The 17,992-nt window shown below is 42.8% G+C and overlaps 1 pseudogene; it reads right to left on the bottom strand.

The window, feature by feature from the left end:
• Window positions 1-8,480, bottom strand: part of LOC121548652 — a 30,215-nt pseudogene extending 21,735 nt beyond the window's left edge.
• Window positions 8,481-17,992: the final 9,512 nt, after the last annotated feature.

Below are 17,992 nucleotides of genomic sequence, written 5' to 3'. Positions count from 1 at the left end.
AAGATAAGGTGGAGATTTGCCTAGCAGTGATTTATGGATGGCCTGGAGCCAGTGGGTTTGGCGACGAATATGTAGTGAGGACCAGCCAACAAGAGTGTACAGGTCACAGTGGTGGGTAGTATATGGGGCTTTGGTGACAAAACGGATGGCACTGTGATAGACTACATCCAATTTGCTGAGTAGAGTGTTGGAGGCTATTTTGTAAATGACATCGCCGAAGTCAAGGATCGGTAGGATAGTCAGTTTTACGAGGGCATGTTTGGCAGCATGAGTGAACGAGGCTTTGTTGCGAAATAGGAAGCCGATTCTAGATTTAACTTTGGATTAGAGATGCTTAATGTGAGTCTGGAAGGAGAGTTTACAGTCTAACCTGACACCTAGGTATTTGTAGTTGTCCACATACTCTAGGTCAGACCCGCCGAGAGTAGTGATTCTAGTCGGGTGGGCGGGTGCCAGCAGCGTTCGGTTGAAGAGCATGCATTTAGTTTTACTAGTGTTTAAGAGCAGTTGGAGGCTACGGAAGGAGTGTTGTATGGCATTGAAGCTCGTTTGGAGGTTTGTTAACACAGTGTCCAATGAAAGGCCAGATGTATACAAAATGGTGTTGTCTGCGTAGAGGTGGATCTGAGAGTCACCAGCAGCAAGAGCGACACCATTGATATACACAGAGAAAAGAGTCGGCCCAAGAATTGAACCCTGTGGCACCCCCATAGAGACTGCCATAGGTCCAGACAACAGGCCCTCTGATTTGACACATTGAACTCTATCTGAGAAGTAGTTGGTGAACCAGGCGAGGCAGTCATTTGAGAAACCAAGGCTATTTAGTCTGCCAATAAGAATGCGGTGGTTGACAGAGTCGAAAGCCTTGGCCAGGTCGATGAAGACAGCTGCACAGTACTGTCTATTATCGATCGCGGTTATAATATCGTTTAGGACCTTGAGCGTGGCTGAGGTGCACCCATGACCAGCTCGAAACCGGATTGCATAGCGGAGAAGGTACGGTGGGATTCAAATGGTCGGTGATCTGTTTGTTAACTTGGCTTTCAAAAACTTTCGAAATGCAGGGCAGGATGGATATAGGTCTGTAACAGTTTGGATCTAGAGTGTCACCCCCTTTGAAGAGGGGGTTGACCGCGGCAGCTTTCCAATCTCTGGGGATCTCAGACGTTACGAAAGAGAGGTTGAACAGGCTAGTAATAGGGGTTGCGACAATTTCGGTGGCTATTTTTAGAAAGAAAGGGTCTAGATTGTCTAGCCCAGATTATTTGTAGGGGACCAGATTTTACAGCTCTTTCAGAACATCAGCTGTCTGAATTTGTGTGAAGGAGAAGCTGGGGGGGCATGGGCAAGTTGCAGCAGAGGGTGCAGAGCTGGTGGCCGGGGTAGTGGTAGCCAGGTGGAAAGCATGGCCAGCCGTAGCAAAATGCTTGTTGAAATTCTCGATTATTGTAGATTTATCGGTGGTGATAGTGTTTCCTAGCCTCATTGCAGTGGTGAGCTGGGAGGAGGTGCTCTTATTCTCCATGGACTTTACAGTGTCCCAAAACTTTTTGGAGTTAGTGCTACAGGATGCAAACTTCTGTTTGAAAAAGCTAGCCTTTGCTTTCCTAACTGCTTATGTATATTGGTTCCTAACTTCCCTGAAAAGTTGCATATCGCGGGGGCTATTCGATGCTAATGCAGTACGCCACAGGATGTTTTTGTGCTGGTCAAGGGCAGTCAAGTCTGAGGAGAACCAGGGGCTATATCTGTTCTTAGTTATGATTTTTTTGAATGGGGCATGCTTATTTAAGATTGAGAGGAAAGCACTTTTAAAGAACAACCAGGCATCCTCTACTGACGGAATGAGATCGATATCCATCCAGGATACCTGGGCCAGGTCAATTAGGAAGGCCTGCTCGCTAAAGTGTTTTAGGGAGCGTTTGACAGTGAAGAGGGGTGGTACAAGTACAACCCCTGGACAGAACACTAGTCTGTCGCAGGGCCTTAACCCCATTCCAACATATGTTTTTAATGTAGGCCTATGCACAGAGCTGCAAAACATTAGTCATGATATATCTATCTACCTTGCCTATCCTGTATCCGTGGTCGTCCATGCAGCTGAGGACCATGTTGCGGACGGCGGTGACCTCTCTCTGCAGGTTGTCATTCATGATGTTTCCTGTGTTGGTGCACTTCTGCTCTGTCTTCCTCACGGTGTTGTTCAGCCTCCTCTCCACCTCCCTCCTCAGTCTACTGTTCAGCTTCTCCATCACCTTCGTCCTCCCTCCTTTCTCTCCTCCTCCTCCTCCTCCTCCTCCGCTGCCCGAACCCCCCACCCAGCTCCTTGTCCAAGCGCCCTTTGATGACGTCATAGCCTTGTGAGGCGGTGTTAACCTTCAACTCCTGCCCAGCTCAGTGAGGGTGTTGCAGCAGCCCTGGGTGCGCTCCATCTCCCTCCTGGGGACGCCCATGTTGTGGCGATAATGTTGGTCCATGGAGGGCAGCAGCTTCTCCAGAGCACTAGATATGGGGTGCCATTAATTCCAACAAATAATTTTAACTGAATTCAATATTTGTTTAACTTGTATTGCCTTGACATTGCAGGTTGTCAACTTGATACACAGGCAATTAAATCTAATTTCTAAATCCTAATTCAATATGATTGAATTCAGATTCAATTTGTGTTGTTGGCAGTAATATTCCTCCATACCTGATCCTCTCCTGGTCACTCTTCTGCTGCCTCCTCATGTCCTCCACCCCGCTCTGGCAGGAGGAGCACGACAGACTGACCCTCCTCTCCAGCTCCCCGAGGATCTCCTCCTTCATGGCGTTCATCTTGCCTGTGACAGCCCCCTCCAGCTTGTTGCCACGGGAACCTCCGTTACCGTTGACCAGGTGCTTGTTGATGGACAGCAGGGTCTGGTCGTGGACCTGAGAGGAGAGGAGAGGAGCTTTTATTGTTCGTTTACACAGAAATTATGTATGAGTGTGTGCGTGTGTGTGTGCCTGCGTGCAAGCGTGTGTGCGTGTGTGTACCTGTGTGCGATTGTCCAGTTGGTCAAGCTTGGTCTGAATGCTGTGGGTCTCCTTCATAGGCTGGGCCGTGTCTGCAGGGGTCCTGCCTCCGTTCAGGCCTGGCCTGTGGGGTCCAAAATAAAGGTTATGAGCACATTGAAAATAAGTATTGATGCTGGATAAGATATGCTGGGAAAAACCAATCCAGACATCAGTCCTGTACATAGTATTTATGTTTGACCAGTATCAGGTTTATTTGTAGAAAATAAATCAGACATTTGTTTCCATCACTCTTTACAACATTCCACCATTAATAATAGTCAATCATAATAGTTAATAATAATAGTTATTAATAATAGCTAATAATAATAGTATTAATAATAGTTATTAATAATAGTTAATAATAATAGTTATTAATAATATATAATAATAATATATAATAATAGTTAATAATAATCGTTATTAATAATATATAATAATAATAGATAATAATAATAGTTATTACTAATGGTTATTAATAATAATTATTGATAATAGTTATTGATAATAGTTATTAATAATAGTTAACGATACTAGTTATTAATAATATATCATAATAATAGTTATTAATAATATGTATTAATAATATATAATAATAATACGTATTAAGAATAGTTATTAATAATAGCTAATAATAATATTTAATAATAATAGTTATTAATAATAGTTAATAATTATCGTTATTAATTATATATAATAATAATAATATATAATATAATAATAGTTATTAATAATAGTTATTAATAATATACAGTGGGGAAAAAAGTATTTAGTCAGCCACCAATTGTGCAAGTTCTCCCACTTAAAAAGATGAGAGAGGCCTGTAATTTTCATCATAGGTACACGTCAACTATGACAGACAAAATGATTTTAAAAAATCCAGAAAATCACATTGTAGGATTTTTTATGAATTTATTTGCAAATTATGGTGGAAAATAAGTATTTGGTCAATAACAAAAGTTTCTCAATACTTTGTTATCTACACTTTGTTGGCAATGACACAGGTCACAAGGTTTTCACACACTGTTGCTGGTATTTTGGCCCATTCCTCCATGCAGATCTCCTCTAGAGCAGTGATGTTTTGGGGCTGTCGCTGGGCAACACAGACTTTCAACTCCCTCCAAAGATGTTCTATGGGGTTGAGATCTGGAGACTGGCTAGGCCACTCCAGGACCTTGAAATGCTTCTTACGAAGCCACTCCTTCGTTGCCCGGGCGGTGTGTTTGGGATCATTGTCATGCTGAAAGACCCAGCCACGTTTCATCTTCAATGCCCTTGCTGATGGAAGAAGGTTTTCACTCAAAATCTCACGATACATGGCCCCATTCATTCTTTCCTTTACACGGATCAGTCGTCCTGGTCCCTTTGCAGAAAAACTGCCCCAAAGCATGATGTTTCCACCCCCATGCTTCACAGTAGGTATGGTGTTCTTTGGATGCAACTCAGCATTCTTTGTCCTCCAAACACGACGAGTTGAGTTTTTACCAAAAAGTTCTATTTTGGTTTCATCTGACCATACGACATTCCCTCCCAATCCTCTTCTGGATCATCCAAATGCACTCTAGCAAACTTCAGACGGGCCTGGACATGTACTGGCTTAAGCAGGGGGACACGTCTGGCACTGCAGGATTTGAGTCCCTGGCGGCGTAGTGTGTTACTGATGGTAGGCTTTGTTACTTTGGTCCCAGCTCTCTGCAGGTCATTCACTAGGTCCCCCCGTGTGGTTCTGGGATTTTTGCTCACCGTTCTTGTGATCATTTTGACCCCACGGGGTGAGATCTTGCGTGGAGCCCCAGATCGAGGGAGATTATCAGTGGTCTTGTATGTCTTCCATTTCCTAATAATTGCTCCCACAGTTGATTTCTTCAAACCAAGCTGCTTACCTATTGCAGATTCAGTCTTCACAGCCTGGTGCAGGTCTACAATTTTGTTTCTGGTGTCCTTTGACAGCTCTTTGGTCTTGGCCATAGTGGAGTTTGGAGTGTGACTGTTTGAGGTTGTGGACAGGTGTCTTTTATACTGATAACAAGTTCAAACAGGTGCCATTAATACAGGTAACGAGTGGAGGACAGAGGAGCCTCTTAAAGAAGAAGTTACAGGTCTGTAAGAGCCAGAAATCTTGCTTGTTTGTAGGTGACCAAATACTTATTTTCCACCATAATTTGCAAATAAATTCTTTAAAAATCCTACAATGTGATTTTCTGGAGAAACAAAATCTCAATTTGTCTGTCATAGTTGACGTGTACCTATGATGAAAATTACAGGCCTTTCTCATCTTTTTAAGTGGGAGAACTTGCACAATTGGTGGCTGACTAAATACTTTTTTCCCCCACTGTATAATAATAATAGTTATTAATAATAGTTATTAATAATAGCTAATAATAATAGTTAATAATAATAGTTATTAATAATAGTTATCGATAATAGTTATTAATAATAGTTATTGATACTAGTTATTAATCATATATAATAATATATATTAATAATAGTTAATAATAAACTTTATTAATGATAGATAATAATAATATATAATATATAATAGTTATTAATAATAGTTATTAATAATATATAATAATTATAGTTATTAATAATAGTTATTAATAATAGTTATTAATAATAGTTAATAATAATAGTTATTAAAAATAGTTATTAATTATAGCTCCTAAAGTCCCTTTTGGGAGCAGTAAAACACTGTGGGGTACTCTCTTAGTCTCCATCCCAAACCGCACCCTATTCCCTACTACCAGAGCCCTTTGGGTCAAAAGTAGTGCTGTCACACCCTGATCTGTTTCACCTGTCTTTGTGATTGTCTCCACCCCACTCCAGGTGTCGCCCATCTTCCCCATTATCCCCAGTGTATTTATACCTGTGTTCTCTGTTTGTCTGTTGCCAGTTCGTTTTGTTTCGTCAAGCCTACCAGCGGTTTTCCCCTTGCTCCTGTCTTTCTCAAGTTCCTGTTTTCTAGTTTTCCCGGTTTTGACCATTCTGCCTGCCCTGACCCTGAGCCTGCCTGCCGTTCTGTACCTTTTGGACTCTGATCTGGATTACTGACCTCTGCCTGCCATTGACCTGTCGTTTTGCCTGCTTCCTGTTTTTGTAATAAACTTTTGTTACTTCAACACTGTCTGCATCTGGGTCTTCTCCTGAAACGTGATGGTACGAACTGGCCATGACTGACCCAGCAGACTCGAGCCATCTCCTCCCAAAGAGCCACCATTAGAAGGCACAAGGTGTTGCTTCGTGGTCTCATGGAAAGGTTCCAGACCTTGGCTGAACGCCATGACCGAGCGTTTAACACATTGCTGGAGCAAAAGTCCTGGTCAAAAGTAGTGCACTATATAGGGGATAGGGTGCCATTTGGGAGGAAGACTCTCTCTGTGTCACCTGCTGGACACATGGTGGAGCCTCTGGTTCATGGTGTGTGTGTGTTTTTTTGTTGTTGTCTGACCTGGTTCCGTGGTGGAGCCTCAAGTTCATCCCTGTCATGGTGGACTGCATGTCATGGAGGTCCTTGGTCAACCTCTGGATCGTCTCTTCCATCTGTCTCATCTTTTCTTCATCACCTGGAGCAGGGAGACAGGGGGACAATAAAGTATATAATATTATAACCCTGTCTCCCATTTGACTTGGACAATAAAAGAGTTCTGCTGCTTCCACATACTGGTAAATACATAGAATAACACCCCATCATATACCCCCCTTCTCACCCCCCCAAACGTTCATTAGTTCATGCCAGGCTGTGACTAGGGGGCCGTTCATTACTTCATGCCAGGCTGTGACTAGGGGGCAGTTCATTACTTCATGCCAGGCTGTGACTAGGGGGCAGTTCATTACTTCATGCCAGGCTGTGACTAGGGGGCAGTTCATTACTTCATGCCAGGCCAGGTTGTGACTAGGGGGTAGTTCCACATTATGTAAGGTTTCAACATTCAAAGCTAACAGTTTTCCCAGACAGAGATTCTCAGTTGAAAGCACTGTTTAGTCCAGGACTAGGCTTAATCTGTGCCTGGGAAACTGGCCCTAAGAGTTATTTAAATTAGAGTTTTCCAAACCAAGTATTGAACCACAAGGCTATAACATTTCCAAGCGTGAACGCATCCAAGCAAATGGACTCGGACTGTTCTCTGGAATTGAAATAAGCTGATGTACCCTATATTTATAACTGTGTCAGAGGTGATGTGTGAGAGAGGTGTTGAAACCAACTCTCTCCTCCCCGCTCCCCAGCTCCATTGTTTTATTTGGTCTCTGTGACATGGGGTCGTCCCGCTGTGAACTGGCTGTCCCCAGTACCCGTTGGAATGTCATAGCAGTTGTCCCCGGAGTAACCATGACAACACATCCACTCCATCTCCATCACCATCTTATAGGTCACCTTGTACCTGGGCCTCCGGTACGTACGATACCTGTAGTGGACACAGGTGAGACACAGTGTGAAACACAGGTAAAGGTGAGACACAGAGTGGAACACAGGTAAAGGTGAGACACAGAGTGAGACACAGGTAAAGGTGAGACACAGGTAAAGGTGAGACGGGTAAAGGTGAGACACAGGTGGGTCATTTTCACGAAACTGTCAAAATAAAGTGTAATTTGTCACGGAATTTCCTTTTAAATCACTGAGATTAGGATCTGTATTGACCTATTTCATAATTATTCTAATGTGTTTCTATCAGATATTATGCATTTTACCACAATTTCCCAAAAATTATCATTACTGTAACAGTTTTCAAAGTCCCAAAAAGTTATAAACAAATCAATATTTCTAATATTTTTTAACATTGCTCCCCTAATGAAAAGGCAGGAGTTAAACATAACACTGAAACAATATATATATTTTAAAAAAAAGTAAGACATTATAATAACAATTAATCAGACTTTTTCCCAGTTTGATCTTTTTAGCCATTTTGGTAATGAGAAGGCCAAGTGGGGTAAAGGGGGTGTTGGAGAATAAGAACCTCATTCTGAAGGCATATACGTGGATAAATTAACTTAACTTGTGCTCATCTAAGGACTACTCCTCTAGATGATGCATCATGGGTGAACAAAACTTTATTTAAAACCTGAAGCGGAGGTTGATGCTGATGCTATACAACCTCTTGCTAGACTTCGTGTTTGTAAATTCAATCGCTCAGAGTGCCCTCTGGGTGTTCGTAAAGTCAGAGCGTTCAGAGCGCACACTGGACGCTCTGGAGGAGGAGTAGGGTTGATCCGAGCGTTCTGACCTCACAACGGTAGTCAAGCACCCAAGCTAACTGGCTAACGTTGGCTAGCTTGCTAGCTACTACCAGACACAAATAAGAGAACACCTCACTCTGACCATTTACTCTCCCTAGCAGAGCTGGTTAGGCTGTTTTCATGTTATCCAGAGCGTCAGTGACTGTAACTGTGCTGCTGGCAACAATTCAATTACGTTTTTTTTTTTACTGACGTTTACTGACACCGGCCATGTTCAACTGGTGTTGAGCGTTTGTACATTCATTAGTTATTCTGCGCTCTGGCACACTCAGACGAGAGTGCTCTGAAACGGAGTAGATAGCCAGAGCAAATTTACGAATGCACTGAATGAACAATGTCCATTGAGAACGCACAACGACTATACCACTTAGCTAAGATAAGAATGACGTGAATAAGCAAGTCAATAAACGTTGGGTAGTTATTTAGATAGCAGATAGTTAATATACTGGCAAGTTTGATGTATTAGTAGCCAACTGACGTTAACTTAGGTAGCTAGCTAGCTAACATACCGGTACCTACTGCTGTAATGATATGCTATGTGGTTCATAAGGAAAGCGTAGCAAAAAAATTGTCAGTCAACATAACGTGTTGAACTTATTTGAAAAGTCATTACTTTATTACATTGCTCAACATTTTCTTAACATTTGTCATAACTAGTTAGAGCAATGAATTTGTATCCGCTCTCGTCGGACTTTGGCTGCATATTTTCTGCCATTTTCTTCAAATCTGAAAATGTTGTGAAGCCACGCCCATTTTCTGAAGAATTGCATTACGGGCCCTAAAAGCACGGAAATAGTCTCCACTGCTTGTATACTTCGTATTTTAGCGAATGTAGTATGACATCCGGGAACTTTTCGCATGCTATCTATATCCATACAATGACCAATAAGCATACTACATACTTAATTTATGTCACAAATAGTAAGGTTAGTGAGGTTAATATGAGTATTCGAACACAGCTACAGTGTTTATACATAATGCATATCATAGTTTAATGTAAATTACAACTAGTATACTATTTTTATGATTTATGGACAAACTACAGCTACACATTTGGTGTTTAAAAAAAAATATATAATTAGGTTTTTCTAAAGTAAAATTGTAAAAAATGAACCGAGAATTTAATCCGTAGGTAATACACTAATGAGAATTTGGGGTGTACAAAATTGTATAAAAAAGAAAACCATTTCCCTAAAACTAGACATCTTTGGTCCTCAGAATGATAGTTGATTTTTGCAGATTAATCTGGTTTTGTAACTCAATTTGCTACAGACATTTTAAAACTGGTTTCATGAGAATCACCCAGATAAAGGTGAGACACTAGTGAGACACAGGTGAAGGTAGGACAGGTAAAGGTGAGACAGGTAAAGATACAGGTGAGGTAAAATTAAAGGTAGATCCACTTTCCTGAATACAGAACGAGAGAGAGAGAGAGAGAGAGAGAGAGAGAGAGAGAGAGAGAGAGAGAGAGAGAGAGAGAGAGAGAGACAGAGAGAGAGAGAGAGAGAGAGAGAGAGAAAGTGTTAGGCCTACTGCTGCTAGGTAGCTCTCTCTCTGCTCTCTCCCTCCCCTCTGTCTGTCCTTGATTGCAGGAGTGAAGTCTGGTGTGCGGGAGTCAGGGTTCCAGCTGCAGCTCATTCACCATAATCACCTCAGCCTTTAAGACCCGGTCAAACTTTCCACTCATCGTCAGATCATAGTCAAGACAACCATGTTAGTCTCGCTGCCGACTCAACCTGTCTGTTTTCGCTCTTGTGTTTTTTTGGACTGTTTATTTACTTTTTCTCCTGTGCCACAGATATTTGGAACCTGACTCCTGCCTCCGCTTCACTCCTGCCACCACCATCCTGCTCTCCACTATCGGGCCTCTCCTTTGGACTCACCACGGACACTAGGACATTACGGTACCACACCTGCCCTGACCTGGATCTGTACCCTCCCTGTAACCTGGACTTGCTCTTCTCCATTTATTGGAAACCTGGACTATTGAACATTATAATAAACCTGTTAAAACTTCTCTGGCTTGGTGTACTTGTCTGCATTTGGGTTCTATCCAGTTAAATCATAACAGAAAGAGAGAGAGAGAGAGAGAGAGAGAGAGAGGGAGGTCATGCTCAACATGAGCTCCTGATTTATTTCAGTTTTTTTGTTTTTAGAATGAGATAAACACTCGAATCTAAAAATAATTCAAGGCAAGAAGTGATGAACAACAACTCTATTAAATCAGAATAGAAAAAAAAGTAACTTTGCGCCTCAAATTAAGAAGTTGACTCTCACTAGCTAGCTACACAACAAAAACCTAGCCAGCAGGCTAACAAGCCAGCCAGAAAATTGAGCTAGGACAAACCTAGCAAGGGGAGTTAATACAACTACATCAAACGACCAAACTGAGAGCTAGCTAGCAACAGCAGCAGACAAACAAAACTGGTTGCCATAGCAACGGTGCAGCAGAACAGAGCAGCAGCAGCAGTAGTAGCAGAGCCCACAGGCACCATGTCCCCACTCCCCCTCAGCGCTGAGTCCATTTTCTACCCTCCAGAGGCCAAAAATGACACAACAAGGAAAGCTTTTAAACAGAATCTACTAAAGGGGAGGCCAGAAACCCTTTTCACAGACCTCTACAAAAACGGTGATGTGAGTAATCTCATCTTTCTCACTGACCAGCCAAATGCATGGCGCTCAGCAGTCTGCTCTCACTACCCATCCGTAAAGAAAGAGGGAATCTGTAATGGGTGGAAGCTGAAAGTGAAAGAGACAGATGACCCTGACAGCACCATGATAACAATCAACCTCTACAAGACTGGGACTGTCATGGTGCAAGGTAACCTTAGGCTGTTTGAAACAGACTTTCAGACCATTAAGGAGAGAGCAGAGAGAGAGAAGGACACCACCAGTGACATGCCCTCCCACAAGACAAACTCCACCAGCACCACCCTCACCCCCACTATCCCCACCCAAAAAGGCACATCCAGCACCTCTCTTCCCACCATAGTGGAGGACACGCCACAGGAGGAGAGCGACCCCCTCAGTGCAGAGCAGGCTCAGGCCCTCCTCACCACCATAGCTGCCATGAGGGATCAGTTCACCACACTGGAGGGAGAGGTGGTCCTGCTCAGGGAGAGTGTGAGCAAACAGCAACCAGACATCCACACCTTAGAGGAGCTCCTAACCAAGGTGCGGACAGAGCAGGACAGCAGCCTTGCAACACAGTTGAAAGAAGTTCAGCAAGAGAGAGACGGACTCAAGAGAGAGCTGGCTGATCTAACAAAGGAGGTGAGAGAGCTCCAAAAAGACAGGCAGAGCAGTAATAACGAGCTGACCACACTAAGAGAGGAGCTGCAGGAGAGAAAGAGAACAGAGGACAGGCTGCAGGAGCAGCTAGATCACCACTCTATGACCTGCCCTCACACAGCAGAGGAGCCCACCTCAACCAGCCAGGCCTCCCCAGCCCTGCCGGCTGCATGCCTCCCCAGCCCCCAGAACAGCCTCCCACTGACAGCGGCACCGGCACAGACCAGCCACACCCCAGCTCCAACACCCACCAGCCCCAACTCTACCCACTCCAGTCCAGAAGAAACACTGGCTGAGATTGTCCTGTTGATGGACTCAAATGGGAAGTTTGTTCAGGAGAAGAAACTTTTCCCTAGACACAAAACGAGAAAGGTGTGGTGCCCAACAACGCAGAGTGCCATGGCGCTGCTTGATAAGGCCCAGCTTGGGTCGCCAAGCCACATAATCATACACACCGGAAGCAACGACCTGCGTGCTCAGCAGGAGAGGGTGGCGACTTCACTACGGGGAGTGATTGAGAAGGCCTCCGCAATCTTCCCCAACTCAAGGATCGTGGTGTCAACCCTTCTACAGAGGAAGGACTTCCACCCTGCCACAATCCAAAGAATAAACGCCAGCCTCTCCCGGGACTGTGCCCTGCGACCCAATGTACACCTGGCCCACCATCCCACCCTCGATCTGGACTGTCTCTATGACCATGTTCACCTGTACAGGGAGACAGTCCCCATCCTTGCTAAGACTCTCAAGGACGTCGCTTTAATCCGCATCCCGACCTCTCCACCCAGGAACAGCGGAGCAATCTCCACCCCCCCGAGATCACCGAGACAACACCCCGAACCAGTACCCTGGACCCCCCAGCCACGGCCACAGCACCACCAACCTCAATGCCCACCACATCCAGCGCAGCACAGACCACCCCAGCCCAGCTTCAGACCCACCCAGACGAGGCCTAACACCCCCCTCCCCCCCACCACATACCCACACCTGGAGGAGCCACAGCCCGGCAGACAGAGCTATGCACAAGCTGTGAGAGGAGCAACTGGTCCAGCTCCCACCAACGAAATGAGTGACATCAAACAAATGCTGAATCTACTATGCTCACATGTGATAGGCCGAGGGTCATGGTAAGATGAGCACAAGAACTCCACCATCCTCACACTACATCCACCCAAGTGGCATGACACAAATACTATCTTAAATGATAAACAAATCACATTTGCATAATAAGAGTTTACCTTAATTGAAAAATCCTATTTTAATAGTTCTTGTTGGATTGTGAGTGTTTATCTCATTTTGAATGTAAAGAAAAAACAGTTATGAAGTCTTTTTACGTTGCATGTTGGAATTTACAAGGCTTGAAGTCCTCTGCTTTTGGGCTAAAGAGCAGAAACCCAGACTTCCTTAAAGAAATTGATGATGTTGATATTGTAGTACTACAGGAAACATGGTGCAGAGGTGATGTTTCCACTGGCTGTCCACTAGGTTATAGGGAGATAATCGTACCATCCACCAAATTAAAAGGAATCACACAGGGCAGAGACTCAGGGGGAATGCTAATATGGTATAAATCTGAACTAACTAATTCAATCGAATTGATCAAAACAGGAGAATTCTTTATCTGGCTAAAAATCAACCAGGAGGCTATCTTAACAGATAACAACGTCTTCCTCTGTGCCACATACATTCCCCCCTCAGAGTCACCCTACTTCAATGAAGAGAGTTTCTCCATTCTAGAAGGGGAGATTAGTCACTTTCAGGCCCAAGGCAACGTGCTGGTCTGTGGAGACCTGAATGCTAGAACAGCAGAAGAACTAGACACTATTAACAGTCATGGGGACAAACACCTACCGGGAAGCAACAACCTTTCCCTCCCCACATACCCCCCTAGAAACAACTATGACAAAGTGAAAAACAAAAATGGAGTACAGCTCCTGAAGCTCTGTCGAACATTGGGTCTGTACATAGTCAATGGTAGGTTAAGAGGGGACTCTTTTGGTAGGTACACCTACAGCTCATCCCTTGGCAGCAGTACTGTAGACTACTTCATCACAGACCTTAACCCAGAGTCTCTCAGAGCCTTCACAGTCAGCCCACTAACACCTCTCTCTGACCACAGTAAAATCACAGTGTATCTGAAAAGAGCAGAACCCAACCATGAAGCATCACAGCCCAATAAATTACATGGTACTAAACAGACCTATAGATGGAGTGCAAACAGTACAGAAATCTACCAAAAAGCAATTAGTAGCCAAAAATACAATCTCTCCTGGACAACTTTTTTAGCATTAACATTCTCCTACACCAATGAAGGTATAAATTTGGCCGTTTGGAACATAAACTTTATATTTGACAAATTAGCCTCCTTGGCTAATCTTAAGAAACATAAGAGCAAACCAAAAATAATAGATCATGAAAAATGGTTTGATAATGATTGCAAAAATCTAAGAAAGTCATTGAGAAATATATCTAATCATAAACACAGAGACCCAGACAACAAAAATATACGTCTTCAATATGGGGAAACACTGAAGCAATACAAACACACCCAAAGAACAAAAAAGGAACAGCACATTAGAAATCAGCTGGATGTGATTGAGGAATCCATAGAATCAAACCACTTCTGGGAGAATTGGAATAAATTAAACAAACCTCATAATGAGGAATTGGCTATCCAAAATGGGGATATGTGGAGAAATCACTTTGCAAACCTCTACAGCAATATAACAAAGAGCCCAGAACAACAAGATATACAAGAAAAATTACAAATCCTTGAATCAGCAGTCAAAGACTATCAGAATCCTGTGGATAACCCAATTACAGAACAAGAATTATTGGAAAAACTTTGCACTCTCCAACCCAAAAAGGCCTGTGGTGCTGATGGTATTTTAAATGAAATGATCAAATATACAGACCACAAATTCAAATTGGCTATACTCAAACTCTTCAACATTATCCTAACTGCAGGTATTTTCCCCGATATTTGGAACCAAGGATTGATCACACCAATTTATAAAAATGGAGACAAATTTGACCCAAATAATTACAGAGGAATTTGCATTAACAGCAACTTGGGAAAATTCTCTGCAGTATCATAAACAGCAGACTACATAATTTCCTTGATGAACACAACGTCCTAAGCAGAAGCCAGATTGGATTTGTAAAAAAATTATTGTACAACAGACCACATTTACACCCTCCAGACTCTAATTGACAAACAAGTAAATCAAAACAAAGGCAAAATCTACTCGTGTTTTGTAGACTTCAAGAAAGCATTTGATTCAATTTGGCACGAAGGTCTTTTTTACAAACTAATAGAAAGTGGTATTGGAGGGAAAACATATGATGTTATTAAATCAATGTACACTAAAAACAAATGTGCGATTAAAATCGGCAACAAGCAAACAGACTTCTTCTCTCAGGGACGTGGAGTGAAACAGGGCTGCCCAATAAGTCCAACACTATTTAACATCTACATTAACGAATTGGCAAAAACATTAGAAGAATCGTCAGCACCTGGTCTCACCCTACACAACACTGAAATCAAGTGTCTGCTGTACGCAGATGACCTGGTGCTACTGTCTCCCACTGAGGGGTTACAGCAGCATCTAGATCATCTGCACAGATTCTGTCAGACCTGGGCCCTGACCGTTAATCTAAAAAAAACGAATATAATGATATTCCAAAAAAGGTCAGGAAATCAGGATGACAAATATAAATTATATTTGGACACAGTTCTATTAGAACACACCAAAAATTACACATATCTAGGACTAAATATCAGCAACACAGGTAGCTTTCACATGGCTGTGAATGAGCTGAGAGACAAAGCAAGAAGAGCATTCTATGCCATTAAAAGGAATATTAAAATCAAAATTCCAATTAGAATCTGGCTCAAAATTTTCCAATCAGTTATAGAACCAATTGCTCTATATGGCAGCGAAGTATGGGGTCCGCTCTCTAATATTGAATTTACCAAATGGGACAAACATCCAATCGAAATACTGCATGCAGAGTTTTGCAAGACTGTATTGCAAGTGCAAAGAAAAACTCCAAATAACGCATGTAGAGCAGAATTGGGCCAATACCCCCTCCTTATTCGAATAGAAAAAAGAGCCATCAAATTTTACAACCATCTAAAAACAAGTGACCCCAAAACATTCCATCACACAGCTCTACTATGTCAAGAGATGAAACAAGAGAAGAGTCCCCTCAGCCAGCTGGTTATGAGGCTCAGTTCACTAACCAAAACCAACCTCATAGAGCCTCAGGACAGCACTCAGAAAATCTGGCCCAACCAAATCATCACAAAGCAAAAAGAAAAATATATCACCTATTGGAAAGACACCACAAAAAATCAAAGTAAACTTCAATGCTATTTGGCTCTAAACAGACAGTACATGGTGGCAGACTATCTGACCACTGTGACTGATAGAAAACTGAGAAAAACACTGACTAGGTACAGACTCAGTGAGCACAGTCTGGCTATAGAGACCGGTCGTCACAGGCAAACCTGGCTGCCCAGAGAGGACAGGCTGTGCTCACTCTGCCCCCGGGGAGAGGTAGAGACAGAGCTGCATTTCCTATTACACTGTGACAAATACTCAGACCTAAGAGAATCTTTCTTTCCCAAAATTATCATTCAGTACAACGAATTTGAAACTATAAAAGAGGAAGAAAAAATCAAATATTTATTGGGTGAAAAGCCAAAATGTGCAATTTTGGCAGCCAAATATGTGTCCTCCTGCCACAACCTGAGGGACAGCCAGTGAAAAGTGTAATGTAATGTCAATAATATTTCCTGTTTTGTTTTGGCTTTCATAGCATGTAATGTGTCTTCTCAGTCATGTTGAGATTGGTCGACTACTATTGCTTTAATGTATTGTTATTCTCATTAATATTGTTGTTGTAGTTGCTGTTAATGGTAATCCCATTTCCACTACTACTATTATTATTGCTGTTGGTCCCACCATTGTTGTTATATGTATACTTTGACAATGTAAGTAATTTTACTTGCCATGTCAATAAAGTCTATTGAATTGAATTGAATTGAATTGAATTGAATTGAGAGAGAGAGAGAGAGAGAGAGAGAGAGAGAGAGAGAGAGAGAGTGAGAGAGAGAGAGCGAGAGAGAGAGAGAGAGAGGGAGAGAGAGAGAGAGACAGAGAGAGAGAGAGAGAGAGAGAGAGAGACAGAGAGAGAGAGAGAGAGAGAGAGAGAGACAGAGAGAGAGAGAGAGAGAGAGAGAGAGAGAGAGAGAGAGAGAGAGAGAGAGAGAGACAGAGAGAGAGAGAGAGACAGAGAGAGAGAGAGAGAGAGAGAGAGAGAGAGAGAGAGAGAGAGAGAGAGAGAGAGAGAGAGAGAGAGAGAGAGAGAGAGAGAGAGAGAGGGAGAGAGAGAGAGAGAGACAGAGAGAGAGAGAAGAGAGAGAGAGAGGCAGTTTATACAATTTTAAAAATATGACAATACATTCACAGATTTCATAACACACTGTGTGCCCTCAGGCCCCTACTCCACCACTACCACATATTATTATATCTACAGTACAAAATCCATGTGTACGTGTGTGTATAGTGCATATGTTATCGTGTGTGTGTGTATGCATGTGTCTGTGCCTATGTTAGTGTTGCTTCACAGTCTCCGCTGTTCCATAAGGTGTATTTTTATCTGTTTTTTAAATCTAATTTTACTGCTGGCATGAGTTACTTGATGTGGAATAGAGTTCCATGTAGTCATGGCTTTATGTAGTACTGTGCGCCTCCCATAGTCTGTTCTGGACTTCGGGACTGTGAAGAGACCTCTTGTGGTATGTCTTGTAGGGTATGCATGGGTGTCCGAGCTGTGCGCCAGTAGTTCAAACAGACAGCACGGTTCATTCAACATGTCAATACCTCCCATAAATATAAGTAGTGATGAAGTCAATCTCTCCTCCACTTCGAGACAGGAGAGATTGACATGCATATTATTAATATTAGCTCTCTGTGCACATCCAAGGGCCAGCCGTGCTGCCCTGTTCTGAGCCAATTGCAATTTTCCTAAGTCCTTATTGTGGCACCTGACCACACAACTGAACAGTAGTCCAGGTGTTACAAAACTAGGGCCTGTAGGACCTGCCTTGTTGAAAGTGCTGTTAAGAAGGTAGAGCAGCACTTTATTATAGACAGACTTTACATTTTAGTCATTTAGCATACGCTCTTATCCAGAGCGACTTACAGTTAGTGAGTGCATACATTTTCATACTGGCCCCCCGTGGGAAACGAACCCACAACCCAGGCGTTGCAAGCGCCATGCTCTACCAACTGAGATGGGGACTCAGAGACTTCTCCCCATCTTAGCTACTGTTGTATCAATATGTTTTGACCATGACAGTTTACAATCCAGGGTTACTCCAAGCAGTTTAGTCACCTCAACTTGCTCAATTTCCACATTATTTATT

The sequence above is a fragment of the Coregonus clupeaformis genome, chromosome 33 (assembly GCF_020615455.1).
Source record: "Coregonus clupeaformis isolate EN_2021a chromosome 33, ASM2061545v1, whole genome shotgun sequence".
Classification (NCBI taxonomy): Eukaryota; Metazoa; Chordata; class Actinopteri; order Salmoniformes; family Salmonidae; genus Coregonus; species Coregonus clupeaformis.
Note: the sequence above shows the minus strand (reverse complement) of the source record. Positions and strands in the feature narration are given on the sequence as shown.